Raw genomic sequence first — 21,552 nt, 5'->3', positions numbered from 1 at the left:
GCCGGATTTTTTTTAATAAGGTGCTCGCTTAATTGTACACCTTCCTTTTCATAAAACATGGATACATACTGTGTACGCTGTTCTGTGTTTAGGCAGCTCTCAGGATAACCCGAAGATTCTTGCTTAGCTTTTAAATGGGCATTAATATACTCTGAGAAAAGTTCAGTAGAACTTTGCTCAAAATGCCATATCTCATATATGCTTTCAATTTTGTATCCCTGCTGAATGGCTGCAAGCAATTCCGGTGTTGTCCAGCAACCGGTAAGCGCTCTCTCCTCGTGAGTGTGTGTGCAGGGTGTCTGCTGTTGTGTTACAGCACAAGTTTGACAAAGTGTAAAGTACAGCTTTTTGTTTATTTTGCATGGCAAAACAGGGAATAGAAGATTTCTGGGTGGGTACACCCTAACCCAGGCTAATCCGAAATACGTTTCTAATGGTTCAAAATCCTTATAAATAATTTTTGGATGACCGATTGGATATCTTTTGGTTTTATTCACATAAGGATATAAACTCGTAAAATCATAGTAATGGATTTTTTCACCAACGCCCACCTTGTAGTATAAGCGTGATGCATTTGTTCTACCGCCGAAGAGAGATTCCTTGGATTCAAAATCTGAGGCAGACGTGCTGTTTTCAGAAAATTCTGCACACGGATGTTTTCACGAACCAGACGCCGCCAATTATGTTCCCAGATTTGATGCACCTGAAACCCCTGCATTTTAAGTATTAACTTTTTCCATAGTTTTAGAATAAAGCCAACCGAATGTCGTGTTTGTAACACTATTCCATGATTTTTCACTGTAACAGATATTACAACCATGGTAAAAGCATCCGTTAAATTCAAAAGCCATCTTTATACCATTATTTTCTGCATACCCGTCTAGATAATATTTTCCAATACGCATTTCACCTCCAGGTTTTAACGCATGCCGAATATCTATTTTATCTTCGGCCTCTATATACATGAGCCATTGAATGGATGGAGTAGAGTACCTCTTTTGTTTTCGGTGATAACTGTCTTGTAAAGGCAAAGCTATGGTTTGCTCACGCAAAAATTTAAGTCTAAACATTGCCATACAGACGCTCGCTAGAGTAACATATTGAAAAGGATCAATAGATAATATGTTGTATTTGGCCTGAAACTGCTCGTTTAAATCAATACGTGTCGTTTTGGTGATCTCCATAACCTCTTGCCTGAACAAGATACACGCGACCTTAGAATTTCAACATCTAAACGGCAGTACATTTTAATTCCTTTTGAAAATCAAATACGTCATTCTTGTGTTTAGAATACCATAAAAGAAAATCTTTCTTCTCGTCTGGCATCATACTTTCTACACCATAAAATTCTACAGCCGGTCTAGGCCCAACATAATTTTGGTTTTCTGCAGTGTTAAAAAAATGAGGAAAATAACCTTTCGACCCTTTAAAACCCAAAGCCTGTGGTAATTTACACAATTTTGATGCTAGAAAGTTCAAAGAGTCTATGAATCTGATGTTTAAAACTTTCACTGATATCGACATGATTTTTCCACCGATCGTTAACAAATCCATTTTCATTTTTTCTTTTATTAATTGACTAATTACAAAATAACTGTCATAGGATTTTGCATTGTGTGCAATAAAAGTGTAATTCTTAAACTTTTATCTATAAACGTAGAGATAAATCTTTCAACACAATCGTTTCCGGCAAACTCCCAGCTTCTGTTACCATCCATGTGTAATGCATATATGTAATTCGGTTCATGGATTCCGTTTTCTTGCTTGCATTCAAAATCATAAAATATATATTTTTTTGATACCGGAGTCTTTAATAACGGTTGCATATAACATAAGTGACTGTCGCAGCTGGTGATAGCTTCTTTACAATTTGGACATAACCTCGGTTTGCAAACGTGGGTAAGGGCTGTGTAACACTGACAACTAACACAGTATTCTTTCCGCTCGCAGTTTGTTTATTTTGGTGTTTACCGAGGCAGTCGTTTGATTGACAGATGATTTTGCATATCGGACATCTAATTAAGCAGCCTGTTACTTCAATGCAAGAAGCATCTAGGCAGGCCCTGCAAGTATTGGCACAAACATGGCGATCTTTGTGAGAATATGCGGCATGACAAATTTCACAAAAATAATTAGCCCCGATAAATTTCTTCACATCTAAAATCCCAAAAAAGTGATCGCTGTGTAACAGAAGAAAAATCACTTTATTATCGGTCGGCGTAGGACCCGTTGTGAAGTATTTCCATGCACTCTCATGCATGTATAGCACCTTTATAGAAACATTTAATAGACGCTCAAATTTTTCTACATCTGATAATGATATTTTCTTATCTTCCGAAAACCCCAATTGCATATGCATTTGTCTAGCTTTTTGCAGAATGTCACTATCCGGTCTGTCTTTCTGGCTGAGTAAGCGGATGACAGCGCCTGCAAAACATAAATTACCCCGATGTGAGAAATCCACTAATAGACGTCGTTTAGTATTAATAATTTTACTGAAGAGCAATGTGTTGATTCTAAGTCTTGCTCCACCCTGCATGTTTTTCACAATGGTTACTACAAACCGCAGAGAGGAATCTGTAATTATCTCAGTATTACTTTGCAGCATCTGAGACACATAATTTAAAAGCTTCTGGCGTCAAAGCTGTCTAGATTCTTTTTGAGAATAAAGATTGTTTTGCAAACTCGGAGAAATGAGTCGCAATTGAACAAAATCACATGGCGCAATATTCGGGGATAATGTGTCTAAAATATCCTGAATACCTTGATGTACAATGTTTATGGCATGCGTATATGACTTAATTCTATCCAAATTGATAAAACGGAATTCATAGTTATGCTCTGTAGCCCTAAATCTTTTCATCCGTCTTTCAGATTCCCTTACAATTTCTACATGTGCATTAAGAAAAGAAGAATCTGTTTGATCTTTTGCCCGATGAATTCTGGGTCTACGGCAACACTGCAGTCGCCTTTTCCGCTTATTGGCCAAAAGTTTGTATTTCTTTTTAATCTTTCTGATCGTATTTAAAAGCGTGTTATGAGGTTTCATTTTATAATGCCTTAGTCATATAGATTTTGTACCTGAACCGACACCCAGACTTGTACAATCTTTTAAGATCAAGCTTTCCAGCCTATACAATCTTTGGAAAGCTGTTTCAAGTTCCTGTGCTGGAATGTGGTCAGAGTCATAAATGGCCCAAATAGACGTCAGAAGATATTTTTTTAAAATATCACTATGAGGACATAATATATCCTCGATAAAGTTTGATAAAAACTGTACACCTTTATGTCTGTTGCTAAATGAATTAATAATTCTTATAGCACACATCAACCATTTCTCGATTAAATGATACACAGGGTTATCAACTTTATCATGTGAATGAATGGTTTGCTTCCCAGACTTCACTGTTGCTTTCTCTGTTTTCTTTCCTTTGGAAATGCTACCAACTGATTGCCCAATATCTGAAAAAAAATTAAATTAACCACAATCTTAATAGCTATATCATATAAATAATATTACATAATCCATTAATTAAACACGCCGATCCCCAAAGGCCTCAGAAATGGTCAAATGGGTTAGAAAAAAAGGTTGGGTGTGTCGCTATTTCTGAGGCCTTTGGGGTGGAAAGCTCTTATCGGTGGGCTTTGTGAGAGACAAGCAAGGGGTCAACGGGCACGTTAGGGTGTTGTCCGCCAAAATCTTATCACCGGTTTGCACACATTGGCAAGCCTTGGGGCACTCGCCAATGCAATGCACATGGCTAACACTAGGGTTCTGTAAGCGCTATACATGGACAACTGGGTTTACAGATTACAGCCCGCTTTTACTTGTTATGTGAATGCAAGCATACAAAATAGAGCAGCCATATTGGTACTAATAACTAAATAATTCGTTAAACATCTTTTTATTTTCATACCTGTAGTCTGCCGAGGCGTCGTCACAGTTCCTATTAGGGTAGTTGAAATGCGTCTTGTTGACTTTTTGGTGCTCTTTCTCGGTGAGGCCATCGTTAATCGAGATTCAAACAATTTCTCACATGCTGAAAATCATTGTTAAATAATAATGTTAATAATAATAATAATAATAAGGTAGTGGTTGTATTTTAAAAATTTAACATTGTACATACAAACATCCTTATAGCCATTAGGGAGTAAATCAATGGAATTATTATTAATTATTTATTTATTTATTTTTTTCACTAATTACATATATATATATATATATATATATATATATATATATATATATATATATATATATATATATATATATATATATATATATATATATATAACTCTTACCGGGCGTTTCGGTAGTAATTCTATGTCGATCTGAAAAGTGTGCATCAAATTCATCCAAATCCAAGAAGCGAGACATAACGCTCCAGGAAATGCAGAATACATTAAAATATTTTAATGTGTAATTCCCTCCAAGTCGATTATATATATAATAGACAGATAACCATCTAACATGACATAATTAAACATTATCGTTTATGGACACACGGTAAAATATAACTTTAAAACAGATGCTACAATTAAATTGCATCATTTATTTTATGTAATACCTCTGGAATGTTCCACCGTTATCAGTTATAGACAGACGGTAGTAGTTATAGGAGGACACCTTCTGTCAAACTGTCAATCAAAATGATTAATGACCTTTAAGCCCCGCCCCCTATGACGTCCCTTACACTATATAACATGTTTGGTTATATTACTTAATATAATTTGTATAAAAATCGATCTAAAACAAGCCCTTTTTCTCTTCAAACTCACCCCACATTTTAAATACAGGTATCTTCAGCTGACCCTAAGGAAACATCTTGTGGAAGCAAGCGGCCCGCATGGCTCAGGGAGGGGCTGATGGTTCCAGCAGGGGCCGAATTCACACTTCAGCTAAATCAGGTTTCTCAGTGACAGACTCTGCAGTAAAAAACAGTTTTAGCAATGAAGCTGATTTCCCAGAGAGAAAGACCAAGTGGCAGACCTAGTCAGCTTTTAGCCGACCTCCCTGCGAGCAGCCCCCTGCTCTCTCTCTACACACAGAAAGTAAAGTCAGGCTCTGCAAGCACCTCAATCGGAGGAAGGACTCTGTGAGTTTGCTTGCAAACAACTGAGGCCGCCCGTTTCGAGCACCCACCCCCCACTGGGTGACCCTCAGAGAGCTCACCGGCTGCTAGTCTCAGGAATTTGTTAGGATTAGGTCATGTACAAACCTAAACTTTGATTTATCACCTTTAAAGACATGGAGCAGTCTCGTGCTACAAACGCCTTGTGTCTCTTTTTAACACTTCTGCCTGTAAAAGCTCTCTATTCCTTCTGTGGCCTCAGGTTTAATAGGGGTTTGTACCCAGGCTAATGAACAAGGTCCTCTACATGTCGAGATGCCGGCCCATACCTGCCGTCCCTTACACTATATAACATGTTTGGTTATTCATTTTGTATGTATAATATAATGAAGTTATTTTAAAAGTAACCCCACACCGCACAAGAGAGACAGATTCCACATGTGTTTTAGGATTTGCTGCGATCCGTGATTTTTAGTGTTTTGCTGAGCTCGTTTCTATCACCTAGGAGCCTTTGGACAAAGGAAGACTCTGTAAATACACTTGTGCGTTTAAACGGAGATTTATAAGAATGCACAGGAGGCCGTAGTGAGGTGTGCTGGTTTAACTAGAGGCAGGGGATATAAGTAGCCCTTTTTTGTCCCTCCGAAGTTCATCGAACTAAAAGCATGTTTTTAAAATCATCAGCTTTAGCTCATGCTAGTGACCTCGTAAATGGGAGCCAACCGCTCAGCACGCTTGTATAGCTCACAAAATAGCAGAGCTAATTACTCTTTCTTCTTAAACTAATGATCAGATATTCGGGTGATTCTTAATGAAACACTAAAGCATTAGTGAACAAAAATACATGTTCAGTAGCCAAGTAAAACGACCGGTTGCTTTAACATGAAAATAAAGTATCTTTAGAAAATAAAGCGTCTAAAAGCATCTTTGTAAAGGTCGATTGTAAAACGTTATAAGAAAAAGCCTTGTTTCCCAAAGAGTTCTTTGGAACCATCAGTGCCTTTCTGATCACATCCACCCCAAACATAGCATAGAACTTAATTTCTGTACTCCTTTTAAATGAGAATAGCCAGTATAAAGTCCCTAAAGGAACCGGAGACATCTGATATCTTTTACCATATATGTTTTCTTGCCGGCCCGAGTCATTCAGATTCTGCTTACAACACAAATGTACGATTATTTTTCTCAAATGGCCAGTTCTTTGGCCTGCTAATCATGAAAAAAATCATATTTTATTCTCCTGACACTTTATTTGCATATTTTATTATACCTACTTGTATCGACATTTATCTATCTCTATATTTATTTTTCTGTATCAGAAGGTAGTTTAAGTCAATTTGTTTTGGGTTCAATAGATGTATTTTTCATATTTTCGATTCTTGTTTTCTTTTTTCACATCTTGAGTCCCCTTTTTGTTACTTCGCGCCCCTAGCGGGGTCAGCCCAGAGTTTGAGAACCACTGTTGTAGGGTTTTATTGGTAAAACACTCTGCAGCATTTCAAGCTAAGTTAGATTCCCTTGTTTATTCAGCCGTCCATCGGTGTTCCATTTTTGTTATAAATTGTATTTAGTCTCTCTTTATTTACTAAGCCCTTTTATATGATGATTAGAAAACAGTTATTTTGTTCAGGCTTTACTTTAAATCAGCATTTTCATCAACAGGTTATAAACACTTTGGTACTCAGGGTCTTTGTATAATACAGCGTTTTAGAAATTCTGTGAAGGCTTGGTAATAGCCTTCCATTTTACAGCAGTTATGAGACCCTGAAAATAAGAACGGTTATAGGAGGTTATAGGAACCTGTACACTACAGGGCTGAGGATTAGGCTTTGGACACGTTAGGCCAATCAGGATGGAAAATGTTTTTAGTGAATAGTTACATTATATCTATTATAGGCGTTAGCACAAGGATTACAATTTTACTAAAACTATGAGGTTTTATTCTTTCTTTTAGGTAGTCCAGGTGACATAGGACGGGGGTTATGGAAAACTGCTTTTCCCCTCTGTTTGTGAAAAAGCATCCTTGGTTTTAGTAGCATTCAGGGTGAAGGGGCGTAAGTTTGAACTGTGATTCCAAGAGTCAACAAGTGTCTGCAAACGTCTTGAATACGAGTCACAGGACCAGGGTTTGTGCAGGGATCATAGTCAGGGGCAGAATTACGCTAGACATTATTATTCCAAAATGAAACATTGACTCGCCCCTATCACAAAGATAAGACAGTACAAACTAAAATGTACAAATACTAAGTGACAGAGGAGATTAAAAACATCTTAAGACCGGATCACCCCAAGCTCACCGCACACTACAACAGAACCTACGTGTTCTGCAGTATATTATCAGCTAAATGGTCATCTATGTAGGCAGTTCCACGGATGGCAAAGAGTTGGGAAAACATTATTGAACATCGGCTAGTATGAGGCTGATTAACATGAGCGGTTATTGTTAGAATCTTACCTGGCACTAAAAGTCAGGCTTGTGTTCCTCCTGATTCAGGAAGAACATTAAATATTGGAGTTTAGAATATGAACTAGACTGATAAGGACATGTGTGCCAAAATTAATAAATAAAGTAAATAACCACATGAAAAAGTGGAGTGATTACAATTTGAAAAACTGCCGTGATGTATCAAAACATTTGAAATAAATAATAAGCTTTTTGACATGCAGTCGGAATAGTCTGAATGTGTCTTAAAGAGTTCATTTTTAAATAAAAGTTAAAAAGGCAAATTAAAAATATTAAACCTGAATAAAACACAGAAGTATCATTTAATGATATCAATTAGGGTTAAGTATTATCGAGCACCGGGATCTATTTATCAGGTTTATTTAATTTAGTTATAAACAAAATGATTGTTGGCATTTTGCTTTGAAATGAACAATAGTCTGATAGAGCTTTAAGAATTAGAATGTAAGACAAACCTCTATACTCTATAACAAAATGTTGCTGTTCCAATAGGAATATCTCGGATGTCTTTTTTATTTTAACCTTTTGACAAGAAGCCCCTGGTCTTGGAAATATACCGCCTATGTTGAAAATGAACAGCGCCGACATGCTAACTAAATAGATATAATCTAAGATATTTTAGAATATGGCCCTGGGGCTAACCCCGATGATTCTGACCAACTAAAGGGTCTTCACTTCATTGTCCAACTTCCTGCGGGCGCTATGGATCTTGGACTGGAGACTGCAAAAGATTCTCTAATCTTTTCTGTAATGGTCCATATGGCGGAATCTAGCGCCTGGGTCCAGGGTTAACCGGTCATAGGACATGATGTTCAAAATTCAACTCGGGTTTTTCAAATGAGAGAGGACGAGTGCGGTGTGTGTTCTGTATTCTCTTTACTGTTCTTCACTATTCACAACGACCATAACCCCGAGACCTTAGGTTTTTTATACCGAAGTACCTTTCACTGACCCGAATAAGAGACATCCATCAAAAGACTCTTGACAGTTTCCTGAACCAATCAGACCGGTGGGGCGGGAGTCGCTTTTCAAAGAGTATAAAAAACGTTTTCAACGACGTGTTTTGAACGGTTAACAATCAGCATCTCTTCGGCTATGTTCCTGATCAGCCACGACGGTCTACGGACCAGACGGTCCCCTACGACGGCCTGTTTTGACCTGAGGCTATCATGCCCGACTCCGAGTACTCTGCGCCTAACAGCTAGCCTGCAGACCAGCCTTCTCGGCCAGACCATCTTATGCCTTCAACTGCCCAGATCTAGGGGCCTGAGCCTCAGGTATCTGCCCCTGGTGATCTATATTGGTCGGATAGTTTCCTGGAGAACCGCGCAGTACCTGACATTTTTGTACCTGCTCATGATGTTCCGGGGTTCCTAGCAGGGTCTGAGGAGAGAGCCATTCAGGCCGTGCAACAAGAAGAGGCCGTGGACGACCCGGCAGAGGCTCCGGCCGATTGGAACCTATCACCCAAGGATGGGATTATGCGGGCATGGCCCTTGAACAAACGGACAGACCCTGGGTGAAACATTTCGAAAGGCACTGAAGCTGGGCAAGTGTTGGATCTGCCGGATAGAATAACGGATCGGTACCTAAAAAGTACCGGCAGGGATGTTGTACAGACCGACCCTGCCAGACACAGCCTACGGGTCTGTTTGAGACTGCTCGGCTCAGCAGCAACAGCGACTATCTGTTTTCCACAAACCGTGGCTCAGGAGTCCGGTCATCAAGACTCTGGGCGGTTTCCACATCTTTCTGCCATTTCACCAGCTTTTTACAAAATGCTGTTGACCAGAAAAATGAACATTCTATTCAGGAGTCGATTGTATAAGCCTTTTATCACACGGACGTCGACTCTTATTCAAAAATACGTGAAATTGCCGAGGCTTTCTCTAAATGCCATTTTCTGGACCTGATAGGTTTGATGGACCTTAGGGGTATACGAACTGGAAAATCAGATGAAGTGTCTGAACTGAATGTTTCGGTGAGATCACATGTTTTTTGTCAGCTTTTAATCACGCTGTTTAGTTGTAATGTTTTGAAGTGGTTGGTAAAACCTCTCTGAATTTTTACATTGTTTTTGAAAATGACCAATAAAGGATCATTTGATTTTTAAACCCTAATTTCTTTCACCGTCGAGGATAGTGGGTCGTTGTGAATAGTGAATACAGTAAAGAGAATACAGAACACACACCGCACTCGTCCTCTCTCATTTGAAAAACCCGAGTTGAATTTTGAACATCATGTCCTATGACCGGTTAACCCTGCGGACCCAGACGCTAGATTTCCGTCATATGGACCATTACAGAGTAAAGATTAGAGAATCTTTTGGAGTCTCCAGTCCAAGATCCATAGCGCCCGCAGGAAGTTGGACAATGAAGTGAAGACCCTTTAGTTGGTCAGAATCATCGGGGTTAGCGCCCAGGGCCATATTCTAAAATATCTTAGATTATATCTATTTAGTTAGCATGTCGGCGCTGTTCATTTTCAACATAGGCGGTATATTTCCAAGACCAGGGGCTTCTTGTCAAAAGGTTAAAATAAAAAAGACATCCGAGATATTCCTATTGGAACAGCAACATTTTGTTATAGAGTATAGAGGTTTGTCTTACATTCTAATTCTTAAAGCTCTATCAGGCTATTGTTCATTTCAAAGCAAAATGCCAACAATCATTTTGTTTATAACTAAATTAAATAAACCTGATAAATAGATCCCGGTGCTCGATAATACTTAACCCTAATTGATATCATTAAATGATACTTCTGTGTTTTATTCAGGTTTAATATTTTTAATTTGCCTTTTTAAGTTTTATTTAAAAAATGAACTCTTTAAGACACATTCAGACTATTCCGGACTGCGCATGTCAAAAAAGCTTATTATTTATTTCAAATGTTTTGATACATCACGGCAGTTTTTCAAATTGTAATCGCTCCACTTTTTCATGTGGTTATTTACTTTATTTATTAATTTTGGCACACATGTCCTTATCAGTCTAGTTCATATTCTAAACTCCAATATTTAATGTTCTTCCTGAATCAGGAGGAACACAAGCCTGACTTTTAGTGCCAGGTAAGATTCTAACAATAACCGGCTCATGTTAATCAGCCTCATACTAGCCGATGTTCAATAATGTTTTCCCCAACTCTTTGCCATCCCGTGGAACTGCCTACATAGATGACCATTTAGCTGATAATATACTGCAGAACACGTAGGTTCTGTTGTAGTGTGCGGTGAGCTTGGGGTGATCCGGTCTTAAGATGTTTTTTAATCTCCTCTGTCACTTAGTATTTGTACATTTTAGTTTGTACTGTCTTATCTTTGTGATAGGGGCGAGTCAATGTTTCATTTTGGAATAATAATGTCTAGCGTAATTCTGCCCCTGACTATGATCCCTGCACAAACCCTGGTCCTGTGACTCGTATTCAAGATGTTTGCAGACACTTGTTGACTCTTGGAATCACAGTTCAAACTTACGTCCCCTTCACCCTGAATGCTACTAAAACCAAGGATGCTTTTTCACAAACAGAGGGAAAAGCAGTTTTCCATAACCCCCGTCCTATGTCACCTGGACTACCTAAAAGAAAGAATAAAACCTCATAGTTTTAGTAAAATTGTAATCCTTGTGCTAACGCCTATAATAGATATAATGTAACTATTCACTAAAAACATTTTCCATCCTGATTGGCCTAACGTGTCCAAAGCCTAATCCTCAGCCCTGTAGTGTACAGGTTCCTATAACCTCCTATAACCGTTCTTATTTTCAGGGTCTCATAACTGCTGTAAAATGGAAGGCTATTACCAAGCCTTCACAGAATTTCTAAAACGCTGTATTATACAAAGACCCTGAGTACCAAAGTGTTTATAACCTGTTGATGAAAATGCTGATTTAAAGTAAAGCCTGAACAAGATAACTGTTTTCTAATCATCATATAAAATGCTTAGTAAATAAAGAGAGACTAAATACAATTTATAACAAAAATGGAACACCGATGGACGGCTGAATAAACAAGGGAATCTAACTTAGCTTGAAATGCTGCAGAGTGTTTTACCAATAAAACCCTACAACAGTGGTTCTCAAACTCTGGGCTGACCCCGCTAGGGGGCGCGAAGTAACAAAAAGGGGACTCAAAGATGTGAAAAAAGAAAACAAGAATCGAAAATATGAAAAATACATCTATTGAACCCAAAACAAATTGACTTAAACTACCTTCTGATACAGAAAAATAAATATAGAGATAGATAAATGTCGATACAAGTAGGTATAATAAAATATGCAAATAAAGTGTCAGGAGAATAAAATATGATTTTTTTCATGATTAGCAGGCCAAAGAACTGGCCATTTGAGAAAAATAATCGTACATTTGTGTTGTAAGCAGAATCTGAATGACTTGGGCCGGCAAGAAAACATATAGGGTAAAAGATATCAGATGTCTCCGGTTCCTTTAGGGACTTTATACTGGCTATTCTCATTTAAAAGGAGTACAGAAATTAAGTTCTATGCTATGTTTGGGGTGGATGTGATCAGAAAGGCACTGATGGTTCCAAAGAACTCTTTGGGAAACAAGGCTTTTTCTTATAACGTTTTACAATCGGGCCTTTACAAAGATGCTTTTAGACGCTTTATTTTCTAAAGATACTTTATTTTCATGTTAAAGCAACCGGTCGTTTTACTTGGCTACTGAACATGTATTTTTGTTCACTAATGCTTTAGTGTTTCATTAAGAATCACCCGAATATCTGATCATTAGTTTAAGAAGAAAGAGTAATTAGCTCTGCTATTTTGTGAGCTATACAAGCGTGCTGAGCGGTTGGCTCCCATTTACGAGGTCACTAGCATGAGCTAAAGCTGATGATTTTAAAACATGATTTTAGTTCGATGAGCTTCGGAGGGCAAAAAGGGCTACTTACATCCCCTGCCTCTAGTTAAACCAGCACACCTCACTACGGCCTCCTGTGCATTCTTATAAATCTCCGTTTAAACGCACAAGTGTATTTACAGAGTCTTCCTTTGTCCAAAGGCTCCTAGGTGATAGAAACGAGCTCAGCAAAACACTAAAAATCACGGATCGCAGCAAATCCTAAAACACATGTGGAATCTGTCTCTCTTGTGCGGTGTGGGGTTACTTTTAAAATAACTTCATTATATTATACATACAAAATGAATAACCAAACATGTTATATAGTGTAAGGGACGGCAGGTATGGGCCGGCATCTCGACATGTACAGGACCTTGTTCATTAGCCTGGGTGCAAGCCCCTATTAAACCTGAGGCCACAGAAGGAATAGAGAGCTTTTACAGGCAGAAGTGTTAAAAAGAGACACAAGGCGTTTGTAGCACGAGACTGCTCCATGTCTTTAAAGGTGATAAATCAAAGTTTAGGTTTGTACATGACCTAATCCTAACAAATTCCTGAGACTAGCAGCCGGTGAGCTCTCTGAGGGTCACCCAGTGGGGGGTGGGTGCTCGAAACGGGCGGCCTCAGTTGTTTGCAAGCAAACTCACAGAGTCCTTCCTCCGATTGAGGTGCTTGCAGAGCCTGACTTTACTTTCTGTGTGTAGAGAGAGCAGGGGGCTGCTCGCAGGAGGTCGGCTAAAAGCTGACTAGGGTCTGCCACTTGGTCTTTCTCTCTGGGAAATCAGCTTCATTGCTAAAACTGTTTTTTACTGCAGAGTCTGTCACTGAGAAACCTGATTTAGCTGAAGTGTGAATCGGCCCCTTCTGGAACCATCAGCCCCTCCCTGAGCCATGCGGGCCGCTTGCTTCCACAAGATGTTTCCTTAGGGTCAGCTGAAGATACCTGTATTTAAAATGTGGGGTGAGTTTGAAGAGCAAAAGGGCTTGTTTTAGATCGTTTTATACAAATTATATTAAGTAATATAATTACAAATTATACAGCCCAGGCTAGATTTGTTAGACGTCTCAAACGTGATTTAAAAGGGAACTACGGTATATTATTTAACTAGGTGTGATTTTTAAAGGGCTGAACTAGCAGTTATCTCAAACTTTACAAGCTAATCTTTAAAAATCCCTTAACTTTAAAAGATCCATCCGTCATGGGCAGAGGTCTGCGGTGTTCACACTTTATTTTATTTTATGACCCTGTGTATTTGACCTATAATCTTCTCTTGCCTGTCATGGAGCTCTGTCTAATTACCTGATGTTACAGGAATTGGGAAGTGATGAACTATTTTGGTAAGAATATGTTTTAAGGTCTACATAAGTAAGAGTATAAAGGGGAAAAGTGTCACCCTAGGGCCCTCCCATGACAAAACAAAAATCATAATTGGGCTTTTCTGTTTTTAACTTTTTAATTAAAAATAGTAAAATGATTTCTAATTATCATTTGTGTTAATAGAAATATTTTCAGTTTTTTGAGTAGACAGAAAATATCAAAATTCTGTGCTTTTACAGGCACGTACAAAACTGGGATAAGGTAGAAAACCTGCTTTCTTATAAACCTCCGTTGAAATGCACAAGTGTATTTAGAGAGGTTTCTTTTGTCAAAAGGCTCCTAGGTGATAGAAATGAGCTAAGCAAAAACAAATGTGGAATCCGTCTCTCTTGACCAGTGTAGTGATACTTCATTATATTATACTTACAAAAGAGTAACCAAACATGCTATATAGTGTAAGGGATGACAGGCATGGGCCGGCCTCTCGAAAGTACAGGACATGGTTCATTACTCAGCCAGGAGGACAATGTAATTAAGGAAATTAGGGTTTTGCTCTTTTTAGTAAGTGTCTTTTGTCTGATTTTAGACAGACCCGGAAAAATAAACCCTAAGGTTAAGCTCTGTATATAGGTGAACATTTTTGCTAAGGCGATCGCTCTCACGCTGCAGCAGGGGCTGTCTCAACCTGTGTCTGCGCTCTGAGAGAGAGAGAGAGCACACGGTCTGCGTCCTTTTCTCTATTTAGATCCGAATATTTTTGCAGCCAGACCTTGAGTTGCCCAGATAAGGGATGATCCTAAACTCCCTTAAAAGAGATGAAAAAATGACATAAACAGCTTTCAAAGGGCCTTTCTTTAGTCCCCGAGAAGGACCTCAAAAGAATTCCTCAGCGGCGTGGGAGTCATCCTATGAGTTGCACAGCTCAAGGATGCAAGCATCCTTGCCGGAACCTAAACTTCACTTTAAAAAAGAGAAGTTTTTTTGGTCTCAAGGGAGATGGGTGCTCGAAGCGGGCGGGCTCAGTTGTTTGCCAGCGAACTCACAGAGTCCTCCCATACCTGACTTTACTTTGTGTGTGTGTGGGTAGAGAGAGAGACAGAGCACACAGGCCTGCTTGCAAGGGGGTCGGCTAAAAGCTGACAGGGTCTGCTTGATTTCTTTCTGAGAAACCTGCTTCATTGCTAAGAATGTTTTTACTGCAGAGTCTGTCACTGGGAACCTGATTCAATGTTGGTTGAGGAATTTCTGTGAGATGGAAAAGGATGGACCTGTAAGTGATAAAACAAAGATGAGATAGATATTTTAATCGCGTGTTCATATTAAAATCATAGATAGAACCGAGAACAAAATGCTTAGCTTTTTAGGCTTTCGGCAGGAAAGTGTGGGGACTGGGAGGTGTGGGGGACCGGGAAGTGTGGGGCGCCTAGGGTTAAATGCGGCCTGACTCAGACCGTGTCTGACAGTTTGTTATCTGTGTGTGGGACAAAAAAGCAGCTTGACTTAGAGAGGCCAAGATGAGATAGAGATTTTAATTTCGTGAACGTGCTGGGACTGGTGCAGGGCGACTTGGGGCCTGTCTGAGCCGGTCAGGACAGGCCCCGGCCTGTCTGGGCTTGTGCCAGAGGAAGGGCGGGCCGAGGCAGCCCCGGGCATGTCTGAGCTAGTCAGGACAGGCCCCGGGCATGTCTGAGCTTGTCGAGGTAAAGGCTGTCACTTGCCCGGGCTTGTCTTTCGGGAGGGGGGGCGGTGGGGAGTTCAAACAGGGGGCAGACATCCATCAAACTGCCCTTGACAGTTTCCTGGGCCGGCAGATGGGTGTGGGGTGGGAGCAGGTTCAAGGAGGGGACAGACCTCCATCAAAGTCCCCTTGACAGAAAGGAGAACCAATCAGGGGCCGGGGGAGGGCTCAACGAGGGGCAGACATCCATCAAAGCCCCGTTGACAGAAAGGAGAACCAATCAGGGGCCAGGGGAGGGTTCAAGGAGGGGACAGACATCCATCAAAGTCCCCTTGACAGAAAGGAGAACCAATCAGAGGCCGGAGGAGGGTTCAAGGTAGAGTCTGGGCGGGGACAGGGGGCCCTTCAACCAACCGTCGCCAGGGGGCGGTGCCAAAGGGGGAGGAGAGAGGTCGTGAGGGGCGGGACTTTCGGAGTGACGTCATCACGAGGCGGCGGGGGACTTCCGGTCTTGCATCAGCGGGGCGGGACTTCCGGTCTTGCATCAGCTGGGGCGGGACTTCCGGTATGACGTCATAGGGGGCGGGGCTTAAAGGTCATTAATCATTTTGATTGACAGTTTGACAGAAGGTGTCCTCCTATAACTACTGACGGTGAAACGTATTTTCCAATGAATTTTATTATTATTTCATTTTATGTAATAGGGTACATCTAGAATGTTCCAACTAGGCCCCGGGTGTTAGTACACGCGTCTTATCGCAACGAGTGGCAACTGTTGTAAAATTTGTAAAAATACCTAGAAGTCCATTTACCTTTTGCATTTTGTTATTGGGGTTATAATTGAATGACATCGTAATGCACAATCATGATAAATATACACATTTTACTTCTTAATATATCCTAGTTAATTAATAAAATGGTTGATATGCACCAAAATAATGTTTTTTCTTCTTTTTAAGGTACAAGCTAATCATGCCAGGAATAAAAAGGCTAAATAAATGTGTACACACATTCATGACTATATATACATAAATATTAACGCTTTACCGGATTTTTAGTTATTTATTTACAAGACCATCTGCCCTGCATGTCCAACTTCTAGACGTATCATACATTAAATGGCGTATTAAGAATAACAACAAAAGCATTCCATTTTACCTTTTCATTTATGGGTCTATGATGTAGTAAAACACCGTAATGCATAATTATGCTAATATACAGAATTTAAAAAGTACATGGCTTACTTTTGTTGTCTGCCGGGACGCGAACCCCGATTTCCTTGGCTTAGAAAAACGACCGCCCGAATACCCGTGCCATCATTGTATGTGTTACGATATTTTTGTCTGTTACTGTTTAATTCATATGCTGATACATTTTTTTTTTTCCATTAACATAGTTCATACATTTGACAGTAGCGCCATGTTGTTTTTTCACGCCTAGACGCCTCACAGCCCGCCGACCTGTCTGCTTCCTGATTGGCTGTTATGAACATGTGACGCGCTCGATGCACTCAGCGCGTCCGAATCAGCATGGTGTAATTCCATTGGATAGTTCAACATGAGGCCAGTGTTTGTTGATTGGTTAAAATATGTTGGCGGGTTATCTAAAAAAAAATCTTATCTTTAAACGTTTTGATTGGCCCTAACGTTGTCAAAGCTTCGCCCAAAAGCATATTTAAAGACAGGTAATTGGACTCAAAGCCTCAGGCCTCCTCCATAACAAGAATCGGGTATGTTGTGGTATGCGCTGTTGGTCATCTCCCTATGACTGAGACCTAGCAGGCTGGCATTGTCCGCCGCTATTAAGGTCAGAAGGAGACCCGCGCTTGTTTTACAGCTAACATTTCTTTTGACCAAGCTGAAGTAGGCTGGCTGAGTCCACCACTTTTGCAAGGTTTTAACCGGTTGGTGGCCATCTCCCTATGACTGAGACCTAGCAGGCTGGCATTGTCCGCCACTATTAAGGTCAGAAGGAGACCCCGCGCTTGTTTTACAGCTAACATTTCTTTTGACCGAGCTGAAGTAGGCTGGCTGAGTCCACCACTTTTGCAAGGTTTTAATCGCTACGCTTACCCTGACCCTGTGTTGCCTGGCCAGTCAAGCGTTCTTGCTGGTCCCTGTGTTGCCTGGCCAGTCAAGCGTTCTTGCTGGTCCCTGTGTTGCCTGGCCAGTCAAGCGTTCTTGCTGGTCCCTGTGTTGCTTGGCCAGTCAAGCGTTCTTGCTGGTCCACCCGGAGCTTGCTGACTCCGGCTTACCCGTGTCCCTGTGTCGCTTGGCCAGTCGAAGCGTTCTCTCTGGTCCATCGCAGCATCGAGCTTAACGCCCGGCTTACCCGTGTCCCTGTGTTGCTTGGCCAGTCAAGAGTTCTTGCTGGGGATTAATAAAGTATCTATCTGCCTGGGGGGTTAATAAAGTATCTATCTGTCTGTCTGGGGATTAATAAATTATTTATCCGTCTGGGGGGGTTAATAAAGTATCTATCTGTCTGTCTGGGGATTAATAAATTTATCTGTCTGGGGGTTAATAAAGTATCTGTCTGTCTGTCTGGGGATTAATAAATTATTTATCTGTCTGTCTGGGGATTAATAAAGTATCTATCTGTCATTAATAAAGTATCTATCTGTCTATCTATCCATCTCGCGACACACCATCATCTGTTTTGTTTTAAGAAGCAAGACATGGATTCTGCAACAATGAAACCAGCCCATAAAGCAGATGACGATGTCATCATTTTAGAAGAATACCAGTCTGTAGAATGTGGAGGTGAAGCAGATAAGCCTAATCAGGTAATTTTGAATGTATGCCTTTTATAAATGTTCTTGGCTTTCAGAGATGTTGTTTTTTTCTTGGCTTTCACAGGTGTATTGCCTTTTTTTTTCCTTGACTTTTCACACCTATTTTACTTTTTTCTTTAAAGAAGGTGCTAAAAAGAGAAACTCGCCACCCCGCGAAAAAGACTGAAGCAGCTGCTGGATGCAGCACGACTTTTGACAAGAAAAAGACGGACACACCTGGCCTAGACAGCACGACCTTGGACATGTTGAGTCTGGACTTTAAGAACATTTCTGTTAAGTCTATTTGAATGGCGGTACAAAATAGGTTCTGATTTTATTTTATTTTAACTTGACAGATTACAAGCGGAGAGCCCAAGTATTATACAAAAGAAGTGCTTTCAGCAACTTTGAAAGGTCTTATCAATAAAAAGAAAGATGATTTAAAACCAGATGTTAAAGATTTAATTTGCGACATTGAAAGCCTTATTGAAAAAATGCCTGCCTTAGTGATGTGTTTCCTTTTTTCGGACAGAAGGGCCAATTTAAAACCCTAACCGCTATTTCACGTGTAACTAGATGTATCTATAGATCAATAGGGAATACTATTCCTGTAATGACACGTGGTACGTCTTTTAAGACGTGTGGCTTATATCTGCTCCAACAGTGATGATGATTCTGTTGAGAAAGCTGTCCAGTTGGCTTCTGAAATAATGTCCAGAATTCTATGTTGTGCTGATATCCCGTCAGGAATACATGTATGTATGTTTCGTGTGGGAATATAACTTTTTTCTTTTTTCCCCATATTAGACTGACTTTAAGATGGCCGGTGAGGTCTTTAAACATGGTGTAAAAGCTTGCTCAACTTCAAATCTGAAGTCTCAAGACCTGTGTGTAATTTCCCAAACACCTGCCAGCCATCGCAGTCACAGAGCCGGATTGATTTTAATGAAGCATTGTGTAAAGTCTGTTGTAGCTTACGTGGTCAGTAGTTGTGTAAGAGATGTATTAACGGGGTCTTGTTTAGCATGCCGTTTGGGTGACGAATCTCAGGATGGGCACAGTTGTCTTTTACTAGAATCTGATTCTGAGGAGATGCACCCTTGTGTTTCCAGCATCTGTCGACAGATCAGTATTAAAAGATTAATTCAAACGGTGTTTTCTATGTTTAAACCATTGTGCGGGTTAAGAATTGTGAAACCGACAAAAAATCATATTCTCAACTGTCTGAAGCAGTTTGTTGCTGAAGTAAACACTTTTCAGCTTATACAAAAGATGCAACGTGCAACAAAACCCAAGATTCGAACAGCAGCTTTTGAACTTGTCTCTAATCACCATTACAGTTATTTTTTAAAGCCAAAATCAATTTACAGAAACTTAAGCAAATTGCATTATCCAGGCTAAACAAGACCTGTTTGTGTTGTATTTTCTGTCGGCTAACTGTTTGTGTTTTGTTTCTGTTGTCAGAGGAACCAAGACTCGGAAGCTAGAACAAGGAAAACCAGGTCCCTGCCCAGTGTGACATGTAATACATCCTATAGAAGGTTTTCTCCTTATATTATATCTGCTAGAAAAAGATTCATCATGACCACAATTGGTCGCTCAGCCGTCTGGGCTTATGTGTTTAGCTCTGTTGAACATTTAGGGGAAAAATGTGCGGAATGTCAAGAGAACAAATACATACCAGATGGACACATTTGTAGTATTTGGTTCTCTAAACCATTTATTGCATATAAATTAGCTTATTTATGCTCAAAAGAGCTAGAAGAGATAGACTTGTGTCCTGTGTGCGTGCTTTGTTAAAAATGTACAATCTCCCTTGTTTTCGTAAAGCTATCAAGATTGATATGGATAATATTATAGCTGAATTTGAGCAGGGAGAGATACCCATTGATGCATACATAAAACTGATTCAGCCTGTGAAGACCAGCTTTATGTGGTCGGCTCTGTTCCAAACAGAGAAAATAGGCTTGCATAATTTAGTGAAATATAAATATATAAAGTATGTGTTGACTTAAACATTTTATTTTAGGTGTATTACCGACTCACTGATGGGTTTGGACCTGGTTTTGAATTTTCATTTGCGTACCCCTATATGTATACATTTTTTTGTGTTTTTGTTTCTTTTCAAGTGAATTGCAAATCTGTATACAATTAAGCTTGTGTGATTATTTTACGGCTGTTTCTCCTGCTTTTATTCATACTTTAAACAATTTTAATGTATAGCAAACAATTTGTAACTCAAAGTGAAGACCAGATCTTATTTTGCTATGTTTGGAATTTTGCTTCAATAAAACTTGTTGTTTTTAAGACACTTTGGAATCTTTTTTTTTGAATCATTGAATAAAACTTGTTGTTTTAAAACACTTTTGGTATCTGAAATATGCCTTGCTTTATAAAGGGCATGGTTTTACAAGGTGGGCGAGGTAACGGGATGCTCAAGGGGTGTTTTGGGCTGTACTGCCAGGTTCCTTGGGTGTGTCATAGACTCTCTCTAAAACCTTTTTTCTTGTACATCCACTCTGAAAGTTATTGTTTTAAACACTTGGGCATCTACCATATGCCTTGCTTTATAAAGGGCAAGGTTTTACAAGGTGGGTGAGGTAACGGGATGCTCAAGGGGTGTTTTGGGCTGTACTGCCAGGTTCCTTGGGTGTGTAATAGATTCTCTAAAGTTTTCTTGTACATCCTCTCGCCGGGGTCTGTCAATCACGCTCTCAGTACTCTCTTTACACACCCCGGGCGCTGCAAGCAGATAGGAGCAGGATGTCTGCTCGGCCCCATTGATGACTTACCTTTTATGACACCTTACAGGCTCCCAAAGGTCCGTCTCGGATCATAAAGATGATCAGCCCCGGTTTTAGCATCAAGGATAAGATCGGCCGACCATTTTCCTTGCGCACGACTGACAAAAGGTCCGATGCCGGTCAAACAGTGCACCCGACAACAGGCAGAGATCAAACCGCGGGGGGAAATGCCCATTAACCAGGTGGCAGCAGGTGGGTACCGGAAATGCCAGGGGGGCGGGACATGCACCTGTCAAAATCTGATGATGTATAATAGTGACGCCCCTATACTACTACTACTTGCCTGCATACTCTTGCCACATGAGGCCGGGCATTGTCGTGCATTAGGGAGGATACCAGGACCTACTGCACCAGCGTAGGGTCTGACAATGGGTCCAAGGATTTCATCCTGATACCTAATGGCAGTCAAGATGCCGTTGTCTAGCCTGTAGAGGTCTGTGAGTCGCTCCATGGATATGCCTCCAAGATCATCACTGACCCACCACCAAACCAGTCATGCTAAACGATGTTACAGGCAGCATAATATTCTCCACGGCTTCTCCTGACCCTTTCACATCTTTCACATATACTCAGGGTGAACCTGCTCTCA

At 40.2% G+C, this 21,552-nt stretch overlaps 1 long non-coding RNA gene across 1 annotated transcript; it reads left to right on the top strand.

Moving 5' to 3' along the window:
• The first annotated feature begins 2,687 nt into the window (after positions 1 to 2,687).
• Positions 2,688 to 18,688, top strand: LOC120519908. The gene is made up of 3 exons (XR_005631698.1): positions 2,688 to 2,991; positions 18,055 to 18,171; positions 18,303 to 18,688. It is a non-coding gene; the product is annotated as an uncharacterized LOC120519908 (long non-coding RNA).
• The last annotated feature ends 2,864 nt before the right edge of the window (positions 18,689 to 21,552 follow it).

The sequence above is a fragment of the Polypterus senegalus genome, unplaced genomic scaffold (assembly GCF_016835505.1).
Source record: "Polypterus senegalus isolate Bchr_013 unplaced genomic scaffold, ASM1683550v1 scaffold_781, whole genome shotgun sequence".
NCBI lineage: Eukaryota > Metazoa > Chordata > Cladistia > Polypteriformes > Polypteridae > Polypterus > Polypterus senegalus.
The sequence above is the reverse complement of the archived record's forward strand: the minus strand, read 5'-3'. Positions and strand labels throughout refer to the sequence as shown.